Here is a 21,048-nt window from a genome sequence, read left to right on the forward strand (position 1 = left end):
TTGATTGGAGCCTCCAGGCCTCCATGAAAAGTCAAACTGGAAGTGAAATTTACGAGGAATTGTAACAAAATCAACAAATGTTTGCTTTGGGCTCACATCACAGCTCACACTCATTCTGGCCTGCAGATGTTCTTTGGGCTTCTGTCGTTGTAATTGGTCTCTTACGCAGATGAATAGATACTAGAGGCCTGGAATCCATAAAGAAACCCGGCTTCTGCTTTCTTTTTTTTGTTTTGTTTTGTTTTGTTTTGTGTTTTTTTGGTGGTTTTTTTTTTTGTTTTTTTTGTTTTTTTTGTTTTTTTTGGAAAAGTCTGTGTATCTTTGGAGAAAAGGGACTAAGGGAGGGAATCTCTAGACTTACCAAAAGAAAACAAGCCAGGCTTGATAACCAAGCTCTGCCCCCTGGGGTTCCTTATCACCCATGTGCACAAATCACTAGATAATCTCAAGGATACTTATAGGAAGAAAGAATAGTGGGTAAACCTGTTCCTTGGTCTGGGAGAGAATGGATTTTTTTTTTTAATTTCAGATTTTTGTGTTTTGGCACTTGGTTTGGAACGTCTACTTAAGCACTTTTTTAAAAAAGTTTTGCTGTAATCCGTTTTTCAGGATGACTCTTCACCCTCTTGAGAGGATGGGGGTGGGGGTGGAATTGTCTTGCGATTATGTCAATATAGTAAAATTCCGTGCAACTTGTTGCCTATGAAAGAGGTTGGAATATATCATAGCCGACCCAGACTCACTGGCAGCAGAAACTTCCCCCAACAAGTAAAACAACTTCATCTTTTGGAAAATCGTACCCAGGTAGTAAAGGCTGACAGTGATTTATGCTGACTCGGCTCTCGGCTCCTGATATGCATATGTGAAATACCGCTGGGCTCCACTGGGTTGCTTAAAGAACTGCTCTGGAGCTGCTCCTTGCAGCCTTCTTCCTCAGCCTGCATTGCTGACATGTCTGAAGTGTGATTTGAGGGTCTGCAGAAGGAAAGAGCCAGGATCTGGAGCCATCTGGAGCCTGGGAGAGTAAGCACAGGGTGAACATCTGTTTGAAACTTCATGGAGATATGTAGCACACTGATTTACAGTCCTTTGGGGAGCCTGTGTACAGAACCCAGACTCATGAGGAAGCTGGCGTCTGGCAAGAGTCGGGGTACACAATTGTGCTTGATTATCAGGACGTTTGATACGTCTGTCTAGCCTTGTATTCAGTGCCAAATTGTAGATTTCTTATTTGGGGCCACATCGGTCCTCTGTGCCACCAAAACCAAAACGAAAATGCAAAGAAAAAAAAAAAAGCCCAGACTTATACATCAAAATATACACGGCAGTAATGAAACAAAATGATGCTTCTCACAGTCTTTAGAGTGTAGAAGTCAAGAGCATGCACTTTGGAGTCAGACCACCGGGGTTCCTGTGGTCACACAGTAGCTGTGTGACTGTGGGCAAGGCACTTAGCCTCTCTGTGCCCTAGTTTCCTCATCCGTAAAAGGGGGATGATAGTATTTACCTTTTAGGGTTATTTTGAGAAGTAAATGAAGTTTATACATGTAAGGAACTTAAAATAGCACCTGGAAAATAAAGCTCTATCTAATTTTGTGTGTGTTTGTTTTTTCCCTGGAAGGCGTGAGTGTGCATCAGAGTGAGGGACGCCCACTGCCCTGTTGGACAGATGCCTTTGGTCGTTATCACGTACCTTCCTTCTTCTGCCATCCCGTCCGCCACCAGCACCCTGACTGGCATGGTTTCTTTCCCTCGTTCCTTGAGTGCGTCAGGAATGTTTGAAACTGGGGCTCTGTCCAAATGGCCCCCACTTGCTGAATCATTCTTTCCACGCCACTTTTAGGACACTGGCTTCTCTTCAGTCCTTAGGCCCAGTGTCAGTGTTGCTTCTTCAGAAGGGCTTTCCTGATCACCTCATCTCCACTTCTATGCCTCTGCCGGCTCATAACTGTTTTAACGCCTACCTGTTCTACAGCGTCTTTAGGATCTGTAGCTGTAGCTACCTATGACCTGCATGTGTATTTTAACAGGGTTTGCATCCCGCAATGGATGATGGGGCACGTCCCATTTCTGTTTGAGCCCCTGTTGTAGATTTAGCATGCAATCCAGTATAGTGCCACCATATATAGGCACTCAGAAAATAATGGTCCATAGTTAGAGTAAGTGACTGACTGTATAACTGATGTGCTTTCTAGAGTATATTCACAGTGTGTGGGCAGGGAGAACATTTCTTCCTTTTGAGCTGGCCAATTCTCATTCTCCCCAGTGCAGCTGGTCTTTACCCCTTTTTATTTACATTGTAATAGGAGTGCAAGAGAAGTCCAGGAAATAATCAAATGCCTCTTCTAAAGATGAGCTATATCCTCCCCCTCCCCACGTATCTTTTTGACTATCTGGGAGCTAAGGAGGGGGAAGCAGGACCTATTCCCCTTTCTCACCAGGCAAGTTCAGCGGGAACACTTGCATGTGGATGTGCCCCATCTACTGGTTGAATCCGGTGGCTACATTCTTCGTGGATGGCATTACCCTGTGCAGTTAAGGTCTTTAAAAGCAGTTGAGATGATGCTGGTGTTTGGGTCACACGTTGCTATCCTGCTGGCAACGAAATTAAAGGTAAAGCACAGTTTGTTTATGGAGCACGTGTTCTAGCATCTCTAGTGCCTAGGTATTTATCTGAGTTGCACACATTCTGTCGTGTGGGTTTTGCAAGCTTGAAGTTAGTTTCACGCTTGTGTCCACGGGTTAAAATCCATTGTTTAACATCTGCGTGCACCATTTTGTTGTTCCCTGTGTACATTATGCTTGTGTAATTTATGGATTAGCTTGTAAGTAGATGTAGCAAAGGCTGCCCAGCAGGTCTGTGGGCTGAGGGCTAAGTGGGTAGCGTTTCTGACACCCTGCTGCTGTTGTATTGGGGATGCCGCTGTCTGAACGTTGAATTCAGGTGGGTATTTTATAGCTTTTTATAACGTGTGCTACCTTCCAAGGATTTGTCTAACATACCCATCCAGAAGCATCTTACCTCACACCACCCCCTCCAGATTGCCACATCAGAAATAGCAAAAGCATGAAACCATCTTAATTTTAAGTTTTAAGGCCACTTGCTGTCAATTACGGGGTTTTTTCTTCTTTTAAAAATTATGAGGTAGTTGTTAACTTACTCTTCCTCACTGTTATTCTGTAGTCTCCACTCAGTCCCCAAAGGGGAAGGTGTTGAATGCAGCTTGGTTTTCTGAGCCTTTGTGTTTTGTCGCTGAGTTGTTTAGCACGAGAGGATTTCACAGTGTCAGTGCAAAGTGAACAGACCAGTAGCTTACTTTGGTTTCTCATGGTTCAGGATGATTTCAGACACCTGAGAGTGTCTAGCACCCTCCCAGAGCAGAGATGTAAAAAATGGAAAGCCAAGTAACCAATGCATTAACTTAACCAGAACGCAGCCATCGGGAAAAACCTCAGAATAAGCCATTGTAACATCCGCGCGCATGTAAGGTCTGAATGTTAAGGTTTGGTAATACTTCATTGGAATTGCCTGTTGGAACAAGCATCAAAATATTTCCAGTGCTGATGCTTTGAAATATCTCCTCTATGCCTCTTTCTTCTGGAGACCTCAAATACTGCCAGTACAAAACACCGCTGAAGAACAACAGGCAGGTTCTCAAACTTCTCAGAACACACTTGAATTCTGATTGTCTTTATTTACCGGCTTTATAATTCTGGGCAGATTATCGAACCTCTGTCAGCCTCCGTGTTCAGTTGTAAAATGGGGGTGATCGTACTGACTTCCGATTGTGACCCCCGTCTGTCAAGCAGTTAGCATGGTGCTTATTAGCATACACGTGTGCTGTCAGCTGGAGCAATTGTTATATTTTTGCCATTATTGTATTTGAGTATTTATTTTTTACCGGGAGTCTTTCCTTGGACTCTCATCATCACCTTTCTTTTTCTAGGCAGGATTCTGATTTAAAGAATGGAGAATGTATGTTGTGATGTTAGACACATATATATTTTTCCCTCCAACCTTTTCTTCCAATTCTTTCCTAAGGGCTTAGCAGCCTGAAAGATACAGGTGGCAGCGGTTTGCTCTGGTCTGACCTCACGATCCGATCTTTATTTTGCTGTGTCGGAGGTTCTTGGTAGGTCCTGTAATCCCTAAGTGAGTCTAGGAGGCAGATGCATGAAAGCCATGTCTTTGTTGGGCAAAGCCCAGTTGTGGCTTTTCTTTTGTTCCCGGCTCCAATCCAAACTAATGCCTTAATAACTGAAATTCCCTCTTGCACCCTTCACCTTAAGGACTATTAAATCAGCAGGAAGGACGTATCACAGTGGCAGAAAGATGCCTTCACAGCCCTCCCCACCCCCACCCGGCCACGGGCCCTGGGCCAGGCCACACAGCAGTCAGCACGGGAGGACGGGCAGAAGCCAGACCCCAGGGGCCAAGTGCACCCTCCTGGTGGGAGCTCTGGCTGCCTTCTCCTCTCCATGCACTTCGACGGCACTGTGAGGCTGCCTTTTTCTGAGACTGTGTCACCTCTGCCTTTTCTCTCATGATTTCCTTCCCCCTGGAGATGTTCGATGGTAGGGCAAAATACAGGCATTCAAGCTGCTCATAGCATTTAGGGAGTTGGGGAATTTGCCTTTTAATTACTGTGAAAATATGATTATTTAGGGACTCAGCACAATCTCTACAGGCTTGTAGAATTTTGTGACGACAGGAAAAGGGGCTCACAAAAGCATGCTATAATAGGTGAGTTGGCAGGTCCTGGGAGGGAAGAGCAGGTAAAACGAACAGAGCAGTCCCACGTAGCTTTCGTTAACTCGAATCAAGATGTGAAGGCTCTTTCCTGCCACAGCCTTCCTTCTGTAACACAAGTTAAGACCCGCTGCCCGGTGCCATTGCCGAGAGGGTGCGTGGCATCTAGAATGCTGTGCACAATGGGCGTGTTTCACGGAAAGTGCTTATCCACCCGGACAGCCAATCCTTCGTTCCACTCCATGTTACCAGGCAGCAAGAAGCCCCAACCTTTGTTTTACACACACATCCAAAGAGTTCATCTTTGTCACAAGACGTTTTTGACTTGTTGAGATGACAAGATGTAGTATGTGTCTTTTGCTTGCCCAAAAGGAATTTAAATTTCTCTATGGCCTTTGACAGTTTTCTGTCAACACTGCCCACAGCACTTCATCTCAACCCCAGGCCTCCTGACCCTTACGGGGTCTGAGCTCAATCCCCTCCTCCTGACAAGGTCACTCTCCTCTTTTATGTACTCTTGTAGAACCATTAGACTATCCTTTGAACACTCATTAAAAATTATTTAATATCGGGGCGTCTGGGTGGCTCAGTCATTTGAGCAGCCAACTCTTGCTATTGGCTTAGCTCATGACCCCAGGGTTGTGGGATCAAGCCCCACATTGGGCTCCACACTGAGCATGGAGCCTGCTTAAAATACTCTCTCTCTTCCCCTCCCCCTCCCTACCCCCATCCTTCTCCCCCACTCATGTGCATGCTCTCTCTCTTTCTCTCTAATAAATAAATAAATATATAAATAAATAAATATTTAATATCAGCCCTCCCAACAAGACTGGAAATTCTGTAAGGTAAAGAAATGCCATGATGACGATGATGAATGTTTGTTCCCCATGTACTCCCCACTCCTAACAGCAGTATGCCTGGTTCTCAGGTGGCTTCACAAGAAGCATTATTGGTAAATGGGTGGATGGATGAGTAAGTGAATGAGCGAGATGCCAGTGTCTCCTATAGTGTTCATTTTGTGTCTCTTCCCTGTCCCATTCACATGGCCTTAGGGATCTGCACACATAGGAGTTCCAGGGACCTGCACACATAGGAGGGGTTCCACACAGTTTCCTAGGTAACCAAAGGATGCATTGTGGGTCTTGGTACCAAAGCCCTGTGGTGGATTGGGGATGTAAACTTATCTAAGTTCTTAGAAAGAGGCCTTGAGGTTCACTGTTCTGACAGTGGTCCTGACTGGGATAAAATACAGCAGACGGGCAGCCGTTTGTTTCTCACCTGCTCTGTCTACTCCCCAGGATCTGGGAGTAACACTTCTCTTGGGAGGGGACCTCAGGAAGGATGCCTTCTCTGATTCAGAGCCAGATAAAAGAACTGGTGCAGTGCCAGGCCTGTCTCTAGCCAAAAGACCATGAATCTGCCCAGAAGATTCCATAGTGGTTCTCATGGTGTCTCTCAAGACAGGGCTCACTTAGCTAGTCCCTGGGCCATCTCCAAGAAGCATTATAGAAGCAAGATATTGTGCTACTATATGTTAAGTTGGGCCCTCCAGTCAGTATGCCTGAGTTCAGGGGCACCTGGGTGGCTCAGTAGGTTAAGCGTCTGACTTCGGCTCAGGTCATGATCTCACGGTCTGTGAGTTTGAGCCCCGTATCGGGCTCTGTGCTGACAGCTCAGAGCCTGGAGCCTGCTTCGGATTCTGTGACTCCCTCTTTCTCTGCCCCTCCCCCGCTCATGCTCCATCTTTCTCTGTCTCTCAAAAATAAATAAATGTTAAAAAAAAAAAAAAAAAGAATGCCTGAGTTCAGATTCTACCTGCCTGCTTATTAAGTGAATTTAGACAACTTAGGTATAATCCTCAATTCATTCTTCTATAAAGGAGGAGACATAATATTATCTACCTCACAGGGTTGTTGGAAGATCAAATGGCCAGATATAAAGTGCTTTGCAGAAGGTTGAGCATGTAAGAAGCTCACAAGAAATGTTAGCTCTAATTGTTATCATCTTTTCTTGAGAGAGGGAGAAAGAGAGAGAGCACGCGAACAGGCAAACGGGGGGGGGGGTGGGGGTGGAGGTGGGCAGAGAGAGAGAGAACAAGAGAGAATTGCATGGAGCCCAACAAGGGGCTCAATCTCAGAACTGTGAGATCATGACCTGAGCTGAGATCTAGAGTTAGACACTTAACTGACTGAGCCGCCAGGCGCCCCTAATTGTCATCATCATTTTTATCGATAGCAAGAATTCCATTGCAATTCCAAGCCAGTCCCCCTGAATGCTTGTCCATCCAACCCCTTTTAGTCTGTGCTGGGACCCATGTTTTCTTGCCCTCCCTGCTCTGCCTACGTGTACTGAGCTCCCATTTTTACTATGAGGCCCCAAGCACAGTGTCCAGGAGTGACACCAGTGATGCTGCATTTTGCCTTCTAATACCTCAACCACTACTGTAAAGGCCAACTTGGACCACCTGAAAATCTGTACTGTATGGTGATTTGCCGGTGCGCACACACTGTGTACAGGTATTAAATAAATTTTAATTTATTAAATTAAATAAATTTAATGTGTGTGTGTGCCCCACCAGATTGCCCTGCTTTCTTAAAGCATTTAAGCACACTTAATCTCACGGAACATATTATGACTGCAGCAGCTTCTGGAGAAAAGTTGGAGAAAAAAAATTTTTTAACGTGGCACCAACTAAAACTCCCATACGGTTATTTAAGGCAACTTCGGCACTTCCACGGAAACTGGGCTCTGTTGAAGAAATAGCCACTCCTCTTACAGAATGATTTTTTTTTTCCCTTTTAAAAAATTCCTTCTTTTATTTTTAGAGTTTGGATGAGATTGGAACTCCAAATCTATTTTCAAGCTGTCTCTTTCTTTCTCCGCTTGCTCTGAACTAACCTTTTTATCTTGCTTCTGCCCCTGGTGGTAGTATCTTGGGCAAGTTACTTGACCTCTTCCTAGCTTCGCTTTTTTCATCTGGGATGTTTGGAATGGATGATCTTTGTGGTGCCTTCTAGCTGTTAACATTTTTTTGATTTCATGATTTCTCTCCCTTGTTATTACAGAAAGCACAAGTGTTGTGCCGCAAGCATAAGATAGGAAAGTATTCATTGATCAAGTTGAAAAACCTCCGCTTGCCACGTTCCAGGACTCTGAGTTTGGCCTTAGAGAGTTACAGTTGTTTTCAGGCAGTTTTTTTGTGCTAATGGTGGTAATGGTGGTTTGGGTTTTATCCCTGTTGTTTTTGTTGTTGTTGTTGTTGTTGTTGTTGTTGTTGTAGACCTTATTGGACGTGTGGCCATTCGATCTTGGTAGAGACCTATTGTGTCATGACATACACCATTGCCCTTACCCTTGACGTGTCTTGGAAGCCCACAGGCAGGACCTTAAGGCTGTCTGAGTCACTGTTAATGAACCAGGCCGCCTAAAATGCTGTGATGGTTGCCTTTCGGCACTTGGCAGGAAAATCCTTTTCATGTTAGTTTCAAGGTTGTCAGATATCATTATCTCCAAGTATTAAAAATTTCAAAGAAAGGAGGCAGTGTGTTTGATTTATAGAATAATTATCTAGCTTTAGCTCTCACTTGGCTTTGGCAATGGTTTTGCAGGCACTCGAAAATTAAATCCATTTTTTATGGCACTACAAGGTATTATCTCACAGCAAATGATAATTAAACACCTGTGAAATCAATTAGCCCTTTAAGCAGGGAAAAAAAAGTTTTCCAATTATGTTTTCACACCTCCAAAACTTTTATAATTCCAAAACCAACACTCGTGAAGAGGGATGTGGTCGATCGGCGTTGCAGGGTTAACTTTCCATAAAGAGCATCCCTAAATTTTGCTCTGACTTAACCCCAAGCAAGGAAGGCAGTTTATGGTACCAGCTCCCTTCCAGAGAGGATGCAGCCGCCTTTGGAGCTGACTCTTAGCAGCTATCTATCTGATACACCGCCGAGCTGTCAGCTCTTCTACAAAGGAAGTTACTCACTTTGTGTTTTGATGCCAAGTTTTACTTGATGGTTTATTTAAAAGCCAAGATACCTTAGTGGAAACTAAGCAACAAGAGGTTCCATGTGACAGAATTGCTCTCTCTTTAAGGGCCCTGTAGCCAAGAGTTCTGAGCCATCTTCATTACAGATTCATACTCTGAAAACAGACTGATTGGCTAATAGCTGAAAACTAACACAGAAGAGCACTGGGAATCATGGCCGGTTTTCCAGACCCTTTTAGGGTCCTGCGTGTTTCATCATTGGCTTTGGTAACAAATTAGCTATTCCAGATGCTTCTTTTGGAAAATGACCTGCACTTCTGAAGCATTGAATGTGTTTGGGGTGGAGGCCATAATAATTGGGACTCAAAAAAGAGGAAAGGAAACGAAACAGCACCAAACCTCTGACATCCTCTCCATTATGCCTCACAATACGCAGGCCATTCCAAGAAGCCTCTTTCCTTGTGTTCCCTGATGTTGCTACATGCTTTAGTTTCCATAAACTTCTCATGCACTCTATCCCGTTAGATCATCAGTAGATCTCGTTAGGCAGGCAAGACTAGTATGATTGCACCATCTTACAAACAAGTGCGCATTTAGAACCAAAGCGCCTTGCTTAAAATCAAGCCGTTAATGACAAAGTCAAGCCCAGAAACTATAGTTTTTAATATTTGTTCATGCAGGTTTCATCCTATCACTCTACATAAGCCTCTCTTAAAGACATTCTTTTAAAAAAAATTTTTTTTCTCCACAGACATTTTTAATGAGATCTTGCTTTCATAGAAGATGGCATTTAGAGCAGTTGATGAATCTTAACATTAACCGGAGAGATGAGGCTGGTATTGCACACACACAAAAAAGACGAACAAGAACTTCTCTATGTTCTTTTAGAAGGGTGTCCTGTGGGTTATCGCCACAAGCATGGCCAGCAACTGGGACACTTTGTGGCCTCGTGAGTATTATCCCTTGAGGAATGAGAGATATGGTATTTATGCAACAACAATTTTTTTTTAACCTGTTAGCATGATCCAGGGAGAGGCAGAGGGAGAGAGACAGAGACAGAGAGAGAGGGAGAGAATCCTAAGCAAGTTCCACACTCACTGCAGAGCCCGACACTGGGCTTGACCCCACAACCCTGGAATCATGACTTGAGCTGAAATCAAGGGTCGGACGCTCAACCGAATGGGCCACCCAGGCAGCCCAACAAAAAATATTTCCTTTTTTTTTTTTTTTTTAATTTTTTTTTCAACGTTTTTTATTTATTTTTGGGACAGAGAGAGACAGAGCATGAACGGGGGAGGGGCAGAGAGAGAGGGAGACACAGAATCGGAAACAGGCTCCAGGCTCCGAGCCATCAGCCCAGAGCCCGACGCGGGGCTCGAACTCACGGACCGCGAGATCGTGACCTGGCTGATGTCGGACGCTTAACCGACTGCGCCACCCAGGCGCCCCAACAAAAAATATTTCTTAAGGTCACTACGGTCCAGGCACAGGTCTAGGGGCTGAATAAGAGCAGGTAAACCCCTTTCCTCATTGTGTGTGTGTATATATATATGTATATATATATACATACATACATGTGTGTATATGTGTATATACGTGTGTGTGTATAATATATATATTATACACACACACATATACATTTATATTATATATATATAATATATATTATATTTAGGAAGAAGGAGAGTGACCCTGTAAAACAACAAAACGGGTGAATTCAGACCGTAGTAAATCCTAAGACAGAGATGAAACACAGCGATGGGACAGTGAGTGTTCGGAACACAGGCTAGTCTGTGAGGGCCTCTCTGAAGACGTACTGTTTATCTGAAGGCTGATTTGCATCTGGGGCAGACTGGGGAGAATGTTCCCAGCAGAGGGCGTAGCAAGTACAAGCCCAGGAGATGGTGATGAGTGATTTGTGTGTAAAGAAGCTGAGAGGGCAGTATAGCAGTAGCTGGTGAGTGAGGAGAAGGGCAGTCTGAACTGTGGGCAGAGGCCAGTTCTCACGGAGTCCTGTTGGCCATGGCAAGGGGTGTGAATATTATTCTAAGTGCCATGAGGAGCCACTGGGGGGTTTTCAGCCTTGGAGTTAACATTTTAAGGGTAACTTTGGTTGCTCTATGGATTGAACCCATAAAGATTGAACTTACTCTGACCTGAAACTAACATGAACCAGAGCATGCTTGTTATTGCTCTGTTCATGTGGAGACCCAAAGGAATAGAATTAAGGGAGATCTAGGGAAGGGCGTGAAGAGACTGGGGGGTCCTGTGTAATTACAAAAACCATTGAGGGCACTGTTGTTTCCCCTGAGCGCAGTGTGCTGTCTGGCACAGAGGAGTCGCTCAGGATTCATGTGTCCAGTGAACAAATATCAGAGCAAGAAGGCATCTTAGGGCCATCTGGTCTACCCCTCCCCTATTAAGTGCTTAAATTTCCTCTGTTTCACAGCCTCTTCCCAAAATGAGGCCACCTAGGAGCTGGCTAGCTTCTCAAGGGGAGCTGAGCTGACCAGAGCCAGCTGGAGGAGGAAGGAGGGGTGACGCTGAGCTCAGACTCTATCCCCAGGGCACTATAGTTCTTCTTCCAAAGGAAATGGCACAATCTGAGTTTATGGGCCTTTCCAGTCTCCAATGACCAACCCCTCATGGGAGGGTGTTCTGGTAAATAAACAATATGCACCGTCAGGTCATTAACCATAACACACATTTGTATGTCCCATGGACCCATATGCACCTGGACATTTATACATTCTCATACCCAGAGGGAAAGAATAAACTTTCCCTAGTCAACTAGCTTCACGCAGCTTTCATATTATGTTGGTGTCCCATAATTTCTTGAGGATGCACCGTCTTCACCTGTGCAGAATTCGGAGACCTCATTTGCTTATTCAGCATGAAGAGTCCCAGAAGTGAGCTGGCCCTGACTGTCAAAGTTAGAAGGTAGATGCCCAGGAATGGCAAAAATAGGAGCAGACTTAGGAAGGTGAGGTTGGCCGAGCCAGCTGTTATTTCATTAACTGTAATTGGATTCTCAAGGTATTTTATAATCACTTAAGTGCAAGGACCAGACGAAAGGCTTAAGGGCTGACAAAGAATGCAGGGCATGTCGTATTCACCACTGGGCAGCCACTCCGTGGTGACGAGAACAGCCCAGAAGGAATTCCAGACATCCTCCTAATCCCAGGGCTGACCAAGTCCGGCTGGGCAGGAAAGAATGTTTTGGCTCAAGAATGGAAGTGGTCAGAACACTAGGTTGAGCCCAGTTTTCTTTGGGGGATGGGGAGGCCTTGCCTTTGGACCAAAGCAGTGTTTGTCGTGATGAAGCCAGGAGGAGGGTGGACCGTGTTTGTTTTTTGGTTTTCAGGGTTTTTTTCATTCAGCTCAGACATGGAGGAAGACCAGGAGAAGGTTCACTTTGAATAGCACTGCCCATACATTTGACTCGATTTGCAAATAATGCTATTTATCAGGGCTGGTGAAACACAAATCCCCCACCCTCACCACGGTGCAGAAAGAAAATGAAACTTTTAACAAACTGCCAGGCCTTTAGAAATAAAGACAAAGAAGAAGGGATAGAAAATGTACAAAAGGAAGAGAAAAAAAATAAATAAAAGACCCTGTTTTCCACTGTCTAGCTTGGGCTCAGCCTCAACAGAGAGGTGCAGGTCGTCCTCGGAAGACCAGGCACACACAGAGATGTTTGTTACAGCTAAATGGAGATGATCGTAATGAAGAGGGGCTTGCGTCTCTTGGTCTCTCTGTTGATCTCGCACCTGCTGCACCCGAAATGCAAACCAGTGCATGCTGACACTTTCCATCCATTTACTATTTTTCAAGTGGCTCCTGTAGGGCCAGGCCCTGGGGGAAGGGCTGGTTCAACAGCAAGTAGGACCGAGGTCCTGTCTCCTGGAGTCCAATGAAAGGAAAACAAGAAAATAGGCAACTTAATACAATGTGAGTGGAAGACAGGTCAGACCAGGGCGCTGGGTGAGCAGCAAGAGGGTCTCTGGCCAAGACTCAGGGTTGCAGCAAGGCTTCCTCCAGCAATGCATGTAAAGCAGAGGAAGGAAAGAGGGGCGTGCTGAGGGGACGTGCCCCTGCTCCTGCTCCCTAAGACTCGGCTTGTCCAGGGCGGGGGGGGGACGCTGGGGGGTGGCGCGGGGAGCTGCCATTTAGGACGGATACTCCGTGCTGGCACTCTCAGCTTCGGTCCACACTTCCTGGCCCCGCTCCCGTTGGCCAGTCTCCCTGGTGCAGAGCCTGGTGAAAAGTTAATGGTAAGATAATGACCTCGGGATTCCCAGTGGCCCTTGGGAACTGAGAAGACATTTAGCTCCTGCAGCCAAGACCTTGGTGTACCTCTTGTGGACCCATTTATCCACCTGAGGTCATTGTTGCTGCTGGCTTTTTTTATGGCCTCTCCCTTTTCTGTCCCCCTGTACCCAGGTAGCGCTTTGTGTAGCATTTTCAGAAATGCTTACTTTCCTTTTTTTGTTTTTAATGTTTATTTTTGAGAGATAGAGTGCAAGCAGGGTAGGGGCAGAGAGAGAGGGAGACACAGAATCCAAAGCAGGCTCCAGGCTCTGAGCTGTCAGCACAGAGCCCAATGCAGGGCTCGAACTCACAAACTACCAAATCATGACGTGAGCTGAAGTTGGAGGCTCAGCCAACTGAGCCACCAAGTGCCCCAGAAATGCTTTATTTCTAACCAGAGAATTGATGAGACCCACATATCCTGGAATTGCATTTACCTTGGAGCCGTTTGAGTTTGGCTATTGCTGAGCACAGAAACCGGTGCTCTAAAACCTCACCCCGCCAGACAGCTGAGATCAGCGTCACCTGGCACAATGTGGTGGAAATTCTTTGTTTTCACCTTTGCTGTCCCCGTGTTACTCCTTCCTTCTAGGCAGCCCTGAGAGACAACAGAGCATATTGTGGATTCTGCCCTCCTTCTACAAGTCTCATAAAACTTTTACTACTGTACTTCATCATCTGTAAAATGGGGCCATTTCACGTGTGCTTGTAGAGATAAAGTGCAATAATGAGCACAGGTTGTTGCCCTGCACACAGGGAACATGTAATCAGCATGTGTATGTGGCGGGGGAGGGGGGCAGGTGGTCATTACTCTAATGTTACCTTTCACGACTGTCCTATTTTATCACTTTTACATATTAGCCGTTGTGCTGCTATTTAATGACGGGGAACCAAGATGGTCTTCTACCCATCTTGAAATAAGAGATGCATCTAGCACTTGTTGTATTCATTAGTATATGCAGGTGGCGATTACCACATGGTCCAGGTTTACAGTTCTGAGCTGTCAGTAGCTAGGGTGAAGATGGTGTAAGGGAATTTTGACATGATATGGGGTTAGGATCCAGCGTGTTCAGACGGGGTGTTGGATTCCAAGTGTCTTCTGACTCCTGTTCCCTGTGAGAAGCTGGCATAACCATACTTACCTCCTAGTGTGGCTGTGAGGCTTAGGTGAGAAAATGTGTGCAAGAGTCCGGCTTCCCATGGGGCCTCATGCCCCAACGAGAGCCTGCAAAACCTTAACCTCCATCCCTTCCCTACATTGAAATGGATTTTTTTAAGATTTTATTTTCAAGTAGTCTCTCCACCCAACGTGGGGCTCAAACATGCCACCCCAAGATCAAGAGTCACATGCTCCACAGACTGAGCCAGCCAGGCGCCCCTGAAATGGATTTTAAATGGACAGTAAAGAGGAGATGGTCTTCTGCGGATAGCCCTTCAAGTGTGAAGGATGGATGTAGATGCATGTCCCTCCTTGTAGCCAACCGCTGCTGTCTGCATTGGAAAACTTGGGGCCAGCAGCATCCTTTTGAGAAGCATTAAAGAGAAATCGCATCCTCACCTATGGCATGACCGGGTGCCCCTGAGGTTCTGGCAGCAGGCAGCGCTCCAGGCGAGAATCACCCATGTGAGGAATCACAGCACCTCCACAGCAAGTGCCTTCCGGCTGCGGGGCAGTAAATGTCCCTGAGGCTGCAGCCAATCTGGTCAGCCTGGGCCAGCACCACACATTAGTATAGCTCTGATCATTTACCCGACACTGGAGCGTATGGAGTTCATTCATGTGCACAAGAGCTGTGTGAGCAAGTGGTGAAGAAACAGGCTTAGCGTGTCCCACGAATTCTCAAAGACCACGGGGGCCTGTTCTCCTCTGTATGTATGCTTACGTGACAACAGATAGCCATACTATAGTGGCCAACTGGACCCATTTTCTGACTGAAAGGTATGTTTCTCAGTTCAAATTTGTGTCTTGGGCCAATTTCATGTTATTACATGTTATGGGCTTTGGGTTTTCTCAAAAGTCATTGAAATTTTTCGTGTTGAATCTGTGAAGTCCAAGAAAGGGTCTAAGGCAACATGGTGAATAAAAACAGAGCACCGTCTTGGACCGAACTGCTCACGTGACATGATGCAGGGCTTTGAGTAGAGGAGAAAGGGTCCTCTTAGCGGTAGCCACTTCTTACCAGTGCTTGACACTAGATGAACTGCTTAGGGATTCGCTCCGTAAGAAACGTTTCAGGGGCGCCTGGCCAGCTCAGTCAGTGGAGAGCGTGACTCGTGATCTTGGGGTGGTGAGTTCGAGCCCCAAGTTGGGTGCAGAGATTACTAAAAAAGAAAGAAAGAAATGTACTTTCAGACCTTGCATTTGTGTGAGCTGACCAAAGAGGCAGCATGGTGTGGTGGAAGGTACAGGCTCTTTGGTATCAGAAAGCGTGGAAGTGGAGCCCTTTATGGCTCCGTAGTTGTGACCTGCATTGTTGGCAGGGTTATCAGACTGTCTGCACTAAGCACTTGCCTGTGAAGTTGTGTTCTATCAAGTTGTAAGAATGCCATTGGGAGCGTGTCCTTCTGCTTGAGCCCTTCAGTGACTCAATCCACCACACAGGGTTATGTCTGAGCTCCAGGAGATACCACACATTGTCCTCCCAGTGGGACCCCGCCCTACTGGTGGTTTCACTCCCCTCCCCCCTCCCCCACTGCCTCGCCCTCCCAGAACTGCGGTGGGTTCTCTCATCTTGGTGTTTGCTCCCGCTGTCTGTTTCTACCCCCAGAAATGCCGATTGCCTCCTCTCAGCCTTACCAGGCTGATTCTTGCTCTTCCATTAATAATTAGCTCCATCTCCTTTCCTCCTGGAGGCATCCCTGCTTCTCAGTCTCCCCACCAAAGCCAAGTTGTCGCTGTTGTTTCTCTGCATAATCTCCACCTCATGCCTCCATCCTACCGATAAATAATAATCATTGATCATCATATTCCCTCATGAATAACAATCAGTTGATAACACATCTGCCTTTTCCCTGGACCGTTGGTTCTTTGAGGAGTGCGTGACACATGGTAGGCATTCAGCTAATTGATGTTGTTTGAGTGAGTGAAAGAAAGCACAGGGGAGGTGCTAAGGACCTTGTTTTATTTCCCTCATCCAGTGTACTTAATGGAACTACAGTGGCCATACATTGGTTTTGTTTTCTTTCTTTTTCTCCTAAAGGATACAGTTCAAACCTGGGTGTAAGCAAAGAAGATTAAGTACTTATGAGGATGGGGACTGGAGGGAACAGATAGCGTAGATGTTCACTTTATAAATAAATACTTGAGACAAACTGTAGCAACATCACGGGGAGACTGGAATTGCGTGACTACAGAGATGAGAGGCTGGATCGCTTGGCTTCTTCCCTACCCTCTTTGATTCTTTGATTAGCAAAAAGCAGGCTCACATGGCAACTGTGTGTGCTACAGAGGGGTTGAGGGAAGCACGGGACGGCCGGTGGGCACGCTGCACCGGCAGCATCCTTGTCTGTGTAGCTTTTGAAAATAAGGCAAAATCCTTTCAATTAGAAGCTGCTGTTCTGTTGTGATTCCCAGCTTCTGTTTGCATTTTATTTTAAAGGGTCTGTTCCACATTTGTCTCTGGCTCTGTCTTGGGGAATCTGTTCTTTCTTTTCTTTTTTCATTGTTCTTTTTTTTTTTTTTTTTAATGTTTTTATTCCTCTCGTCCCGATGTAATTTACCACAACAGCTTACAGTTTGCCTAGTGCATTGCAGTTTATAGGGCACGGACTCGATCTCATTTGATCTTAACTGCTTTGAAGCATGGAGAACTTCTTTTACACAGGGCCATACGGGAAGTGGCAGATCCAGAACCCAGGTTCCTCAAGCCAGGTCCTCTAACTTTTCAGGTCGGCTTTGTTTTCCATTATATCTGTTGCCTTCCTTCAGCTGTAATGATAATAGCTACCATTTATGGATGGGTTAGGATATGCCCGTGCTTCAGTTAAATTATACCAGCTAAGCCTCACAGTAGAAGTATCTCCATTTGCCCACCAGGAAACCTGAGATTTCGTCAAATAACTTTCCCAAGATCACCCAGCTTGTAAATAGCAAAGGGGAACCCAGGTTTGGCTGTGTCTAAAGCTGCTTAACCCACAAAGCTTTGTGTTCCTGACCTCTTAACTCAAATTTTCTGTGAGCTCTTCGCACAAAATTTAGGATGCGTCCTAATTACCTGGAGGGCTTGTGGCAACAGGATTCTGGGCCCTTCCTCTGGAGTTTCTACACCACTGGGCCTTGGTGGGCTGGGCATTCCCATTTCCACAAAGTTCCCAGGGGGTGTGGATGATGTTCCTGTGGGGGAAGGCACTTGGGGAACCCTGCACTTGCCACGCTGACCCCCCCCTTCCTCGGGTACACTGAATTGCCGCCAGCTACAATGTGTTTCATATGGGGGGGAAGGACTTCAATTTTGCATTGTTACAGGGCCCATTTGAAATGGGGTGTATACCATCCATTATTCGGCACAACTTTAAGGCGAAAATTATTACGGCCATAGAGTGGTTCCTGGTTTCTAGGTTAAATTCAGGCCGTGTCACTTTATTGCGTTTTTCTTTGCAGCCATTTATAAAAACTGCTCTAACTTCTGTATCACCACCTACACAATGGGGAACTTAATGCCCATCTGAAGAGGGTAACAAAACCATTTATTGACTTGAAGTGGAAAGGTGTCTGAGATTAGTTGCCTGCCCTATCTACTTACCTTTTTGCTTAGGATATCATGTGTTAATTACCTCTCATTTTGAAGATGTTTATGATTCTGATGTGATTTACACTTCTAAACTTAATAGGGGAGAATTCATCCCTCTGAGAAGCCCGTCCCCCTCACTTGACCTGTCCTCTCTCTGCCTGTCCTTCTCCCCCATCTCTAACCTTTCATAACTACTAATCTGTTATGTATCCCTAAAATTATGTTACTTCACGAATGCTATATAAATAAATAAGGCAGTGTTCACCTTTTTGAGACTGGCTTTTTCACTTAGCATAATTTCCTTGAGGATGTTGTGTGTATCGATAGTTCATTTCGTTTTATTGCTGAGAAGTATTCTAGGCTGTAGATGTACCACAGTTTGTTGAATTATTCACCCATTGAAGGACATTTGGATAGTTTCCCGTTTGGGGCTATTAAGGATAAAACTGCTGTGAACATTCATGGACAAGTTTCTGCGTGAAAATAAGTTTTCATTTTCTCTGGGCTAAATGCCCAAGAGTGCAATTGTTGGGTCATATGCTAATCCCACTTTTAGTTTTAAAAGAAACTGCCCAACTTTTTTCCAACGTGACTGCACCATTTTACATTCCCGGCAGGAATATGAGAGGGTTCCAATTTCTCCTCAGCCTCATGAGCACCTGTTCTCACCTGTCCTTTTGATGATAGCCATCCTTGTGGGTGATTTGCATTTCTTTAACGGTTAATGATGTTGAGGATCTTTGTGCTTATTGGTATTTTGTATATTTTCTTTGGAAAAATATCTAGTCAACTCGTGGCTTGTTTTAAGATTGGATTATTTGTCTTTTGATTGTTGAATGTCAGAATTCTTTACATATTCTGGATAACAGTCTCTTACCAGATCAATGATTTTCAGATATTTTCTTTTTGCTGTGGGTTGTCTTTTCACTTTCTTGATGGCAACTTGTGGGAGAAGGAGCCCAGCCTTCTTGACTGAACTTGCCTGAGATGGAGATTCTATGAGGCAGAGCTGGGAGGGGTTGGTAATGGAGCAGACCATGGTTCAAACGCCACAGACACTCAGTGTTCTTGCCAAGATTCTGTAGCTTCTCCCGAACAAATGTTTTTCCATTTGTCATTAGACCTTTAGGACAATTTCCAGAAAATTTAAATGAATGAGGTTTTTGGTTTTGGGTTTTTTTTTAAATAATTTTTACCAGTTAAATTGTTGTTTTGTTAGGGAGAGTGTCCAGAGTTCCTTAGTGTCTCCCTTTGCAAGGCCAGTCTTCTCGAGTGTACTTTATAATGCAGATTTCCAGGTAATTTTACACCTGGAGTTCTGATCAGCCTCTCCTAATTATCAGATGATTCCTTGATGATTCCTTGATAAGCCTAGTGACTGGAGAAGGGTCTTCTCTGCACAACATCTGCAGGACTAGAACAGGGCCTGGGACATAGTGTTTTTTGAGACAGTGACTAAAAAATTGAATGAGTTCAAGCATCGAGAAGGAGGTAGATGTGGGTGTGTGAGAACACCAAAATGAAGAGATGGGTCCCAGAAAGGCTGAGTGGGAGGGCACCAAACACAAGTGCGGCCCACCTGGGAAAACTGCCCCCCCCTTTCAGGGTATCATTACTCCCTCACTTAGAACACACTTATCCATTCATAGGTTCCCTCTCACTAGAGCCCAAAAGAGAGGCTGGCTGACGGACTGAGCATGGTTAGAAGTCTGAAAATCATTGTTCTAAGTTTTGTGTGCACATGTTATGTATATGTCTTTATGTGTTAAACATACATTGTATACACATGAGCAGATATTTATACATAGATATATGCATATATGTATGTATATATATATATGCACACATACATTTATACAAGGGTTTTGGAAACCTTTGGAGCAGTGGGATATTCTGAAAGGACATTCTTCTCTCTCTTTTTTTTTTTTAAGTTTGTTTCTTTATTTTGAGAGAGAGAGTGTGTGTGACCATGAGCAGGGGGAGGGGCAGAGAGAGAGAATTCCAAGCAGACTTCACACTCAGTGCAGAGCCCTACGCTGGCTCCATCCCATGAACTGTGAGATCATGACTTGAGCTGAAATCAAGAGTCGGATGCTTATCAACTGACGGAGCCACCCATGCACCCCAGAACATTCTTCTTCCTCACCTAAAAATAACATAAAGAATAATGGAGTGTTCAGACAATCTCTAGTCATTTTGCTGATGAGGAAAGTAAGGCCCGGAGTGCTCATGTGTTTTATTCCTAATGTCACAGCTACCTAGTGGCAAGGATGTTCATCCCACATCTCCCTTTACCTGCTGTATGAATGAACACAAGCTTCAATCATGTAAGCTTTATCCCCTACATCAGCAAATACTCCTGTGCCACCACTTAAAAACCAACACCCTAGAATAACTGTCAGGTGATTTTTTTGCTGTAAGTTTTCTGCCTTCTCTCTACCTCTACTCCTTCCCCAAAGTAAATTCTGCAACTGGCAACTTTGAAACTTGTTACAATCCAGAACATTAATAGGGTTCTACATTTTTAGCAGCCTAATGATGAGGGTGTAGGACCTTCTGTGCTAATCCCTCAGGGGTTTCTATTCTGGGCACTTACTAAACTTTGCTGTAGTCTGAAGTGTATTTGACCTTTTTATATTAAAACAATTTGAGTTTAAACTTTATAAGTATATGTGTGTGTGCACATATTTCCCTCTTCATCGGTTAAGGGAGAGAGCCAGACATTTTTTAACAGTTGAATTTGAAGATACTTAATCAATTACTTCCCCGTGTTTGGTGAGCAAAGGAGAAGGCATTACCATCATAATTTAATATTTCTTATTTAGCCAAATTTGAGCCCTCTTAAAAATCTTTTCTACTTTCAAGTCTATTTTGCAGTTTAATTAATGAAGCAAGGGTTTTTATTTTACTCTCAATGGAGATAATCTTAATCCATTCATGGTGACCTTTTCTTGTGCAAATTAGTTGTACAAGCTTGTTTAAGCAAATGGTCCTTTGCATGATGTCTCTTCTTAATGACGGGTTTATAATTGAAAATTGGCTTACTCCCATATGCCTGGTTTGTATGAGAATATAAAAATAGATGTGGACTTTAAAAATATAAATGTATATATCAGTATCCCAAAACGAGGAGGGAAGAATCCGATGCCTTCAGGCTATGATTAAATTAGACTATTAGAGTCAGAAAATGCTGGTGACATATGCTACTGTCAAAGTCACACCTGTCTGCCGAGCATTGCAAGCTCTTGAAAAATGAGAGTGAT

At 44.7% G+C, this 21,048-nt stretch overlaps 1 protein-coding gene across 1 annotated transcript in view; it reads left to right on the forward strand.

Annotated features, from left to right (window-relative positions):
• The window catches only part of EXT1 (exostosin glycosyltransferase 1), a 288,051-nt gene that overhangs the window by 229,677 nt on the left and 37,326 nt on the right, over window positions 1-21,048 (forward strand). The gene's annotated exons all lie outside the window — the stretch shown is intronic.

Source organism: Lynx canadensis, chromosome F2 (assembly GCF_007474595.2).
Source record: "Lynx canadensis isolate LIC74 chromosome F2, mLynCan4.pri.v2, whole genome shotgun sequence".
NCBI lineage: Eukaryota > Metazoa > Chordata > Mammalia > Carnivora > Felidae > Lynx > Lynx canadensis.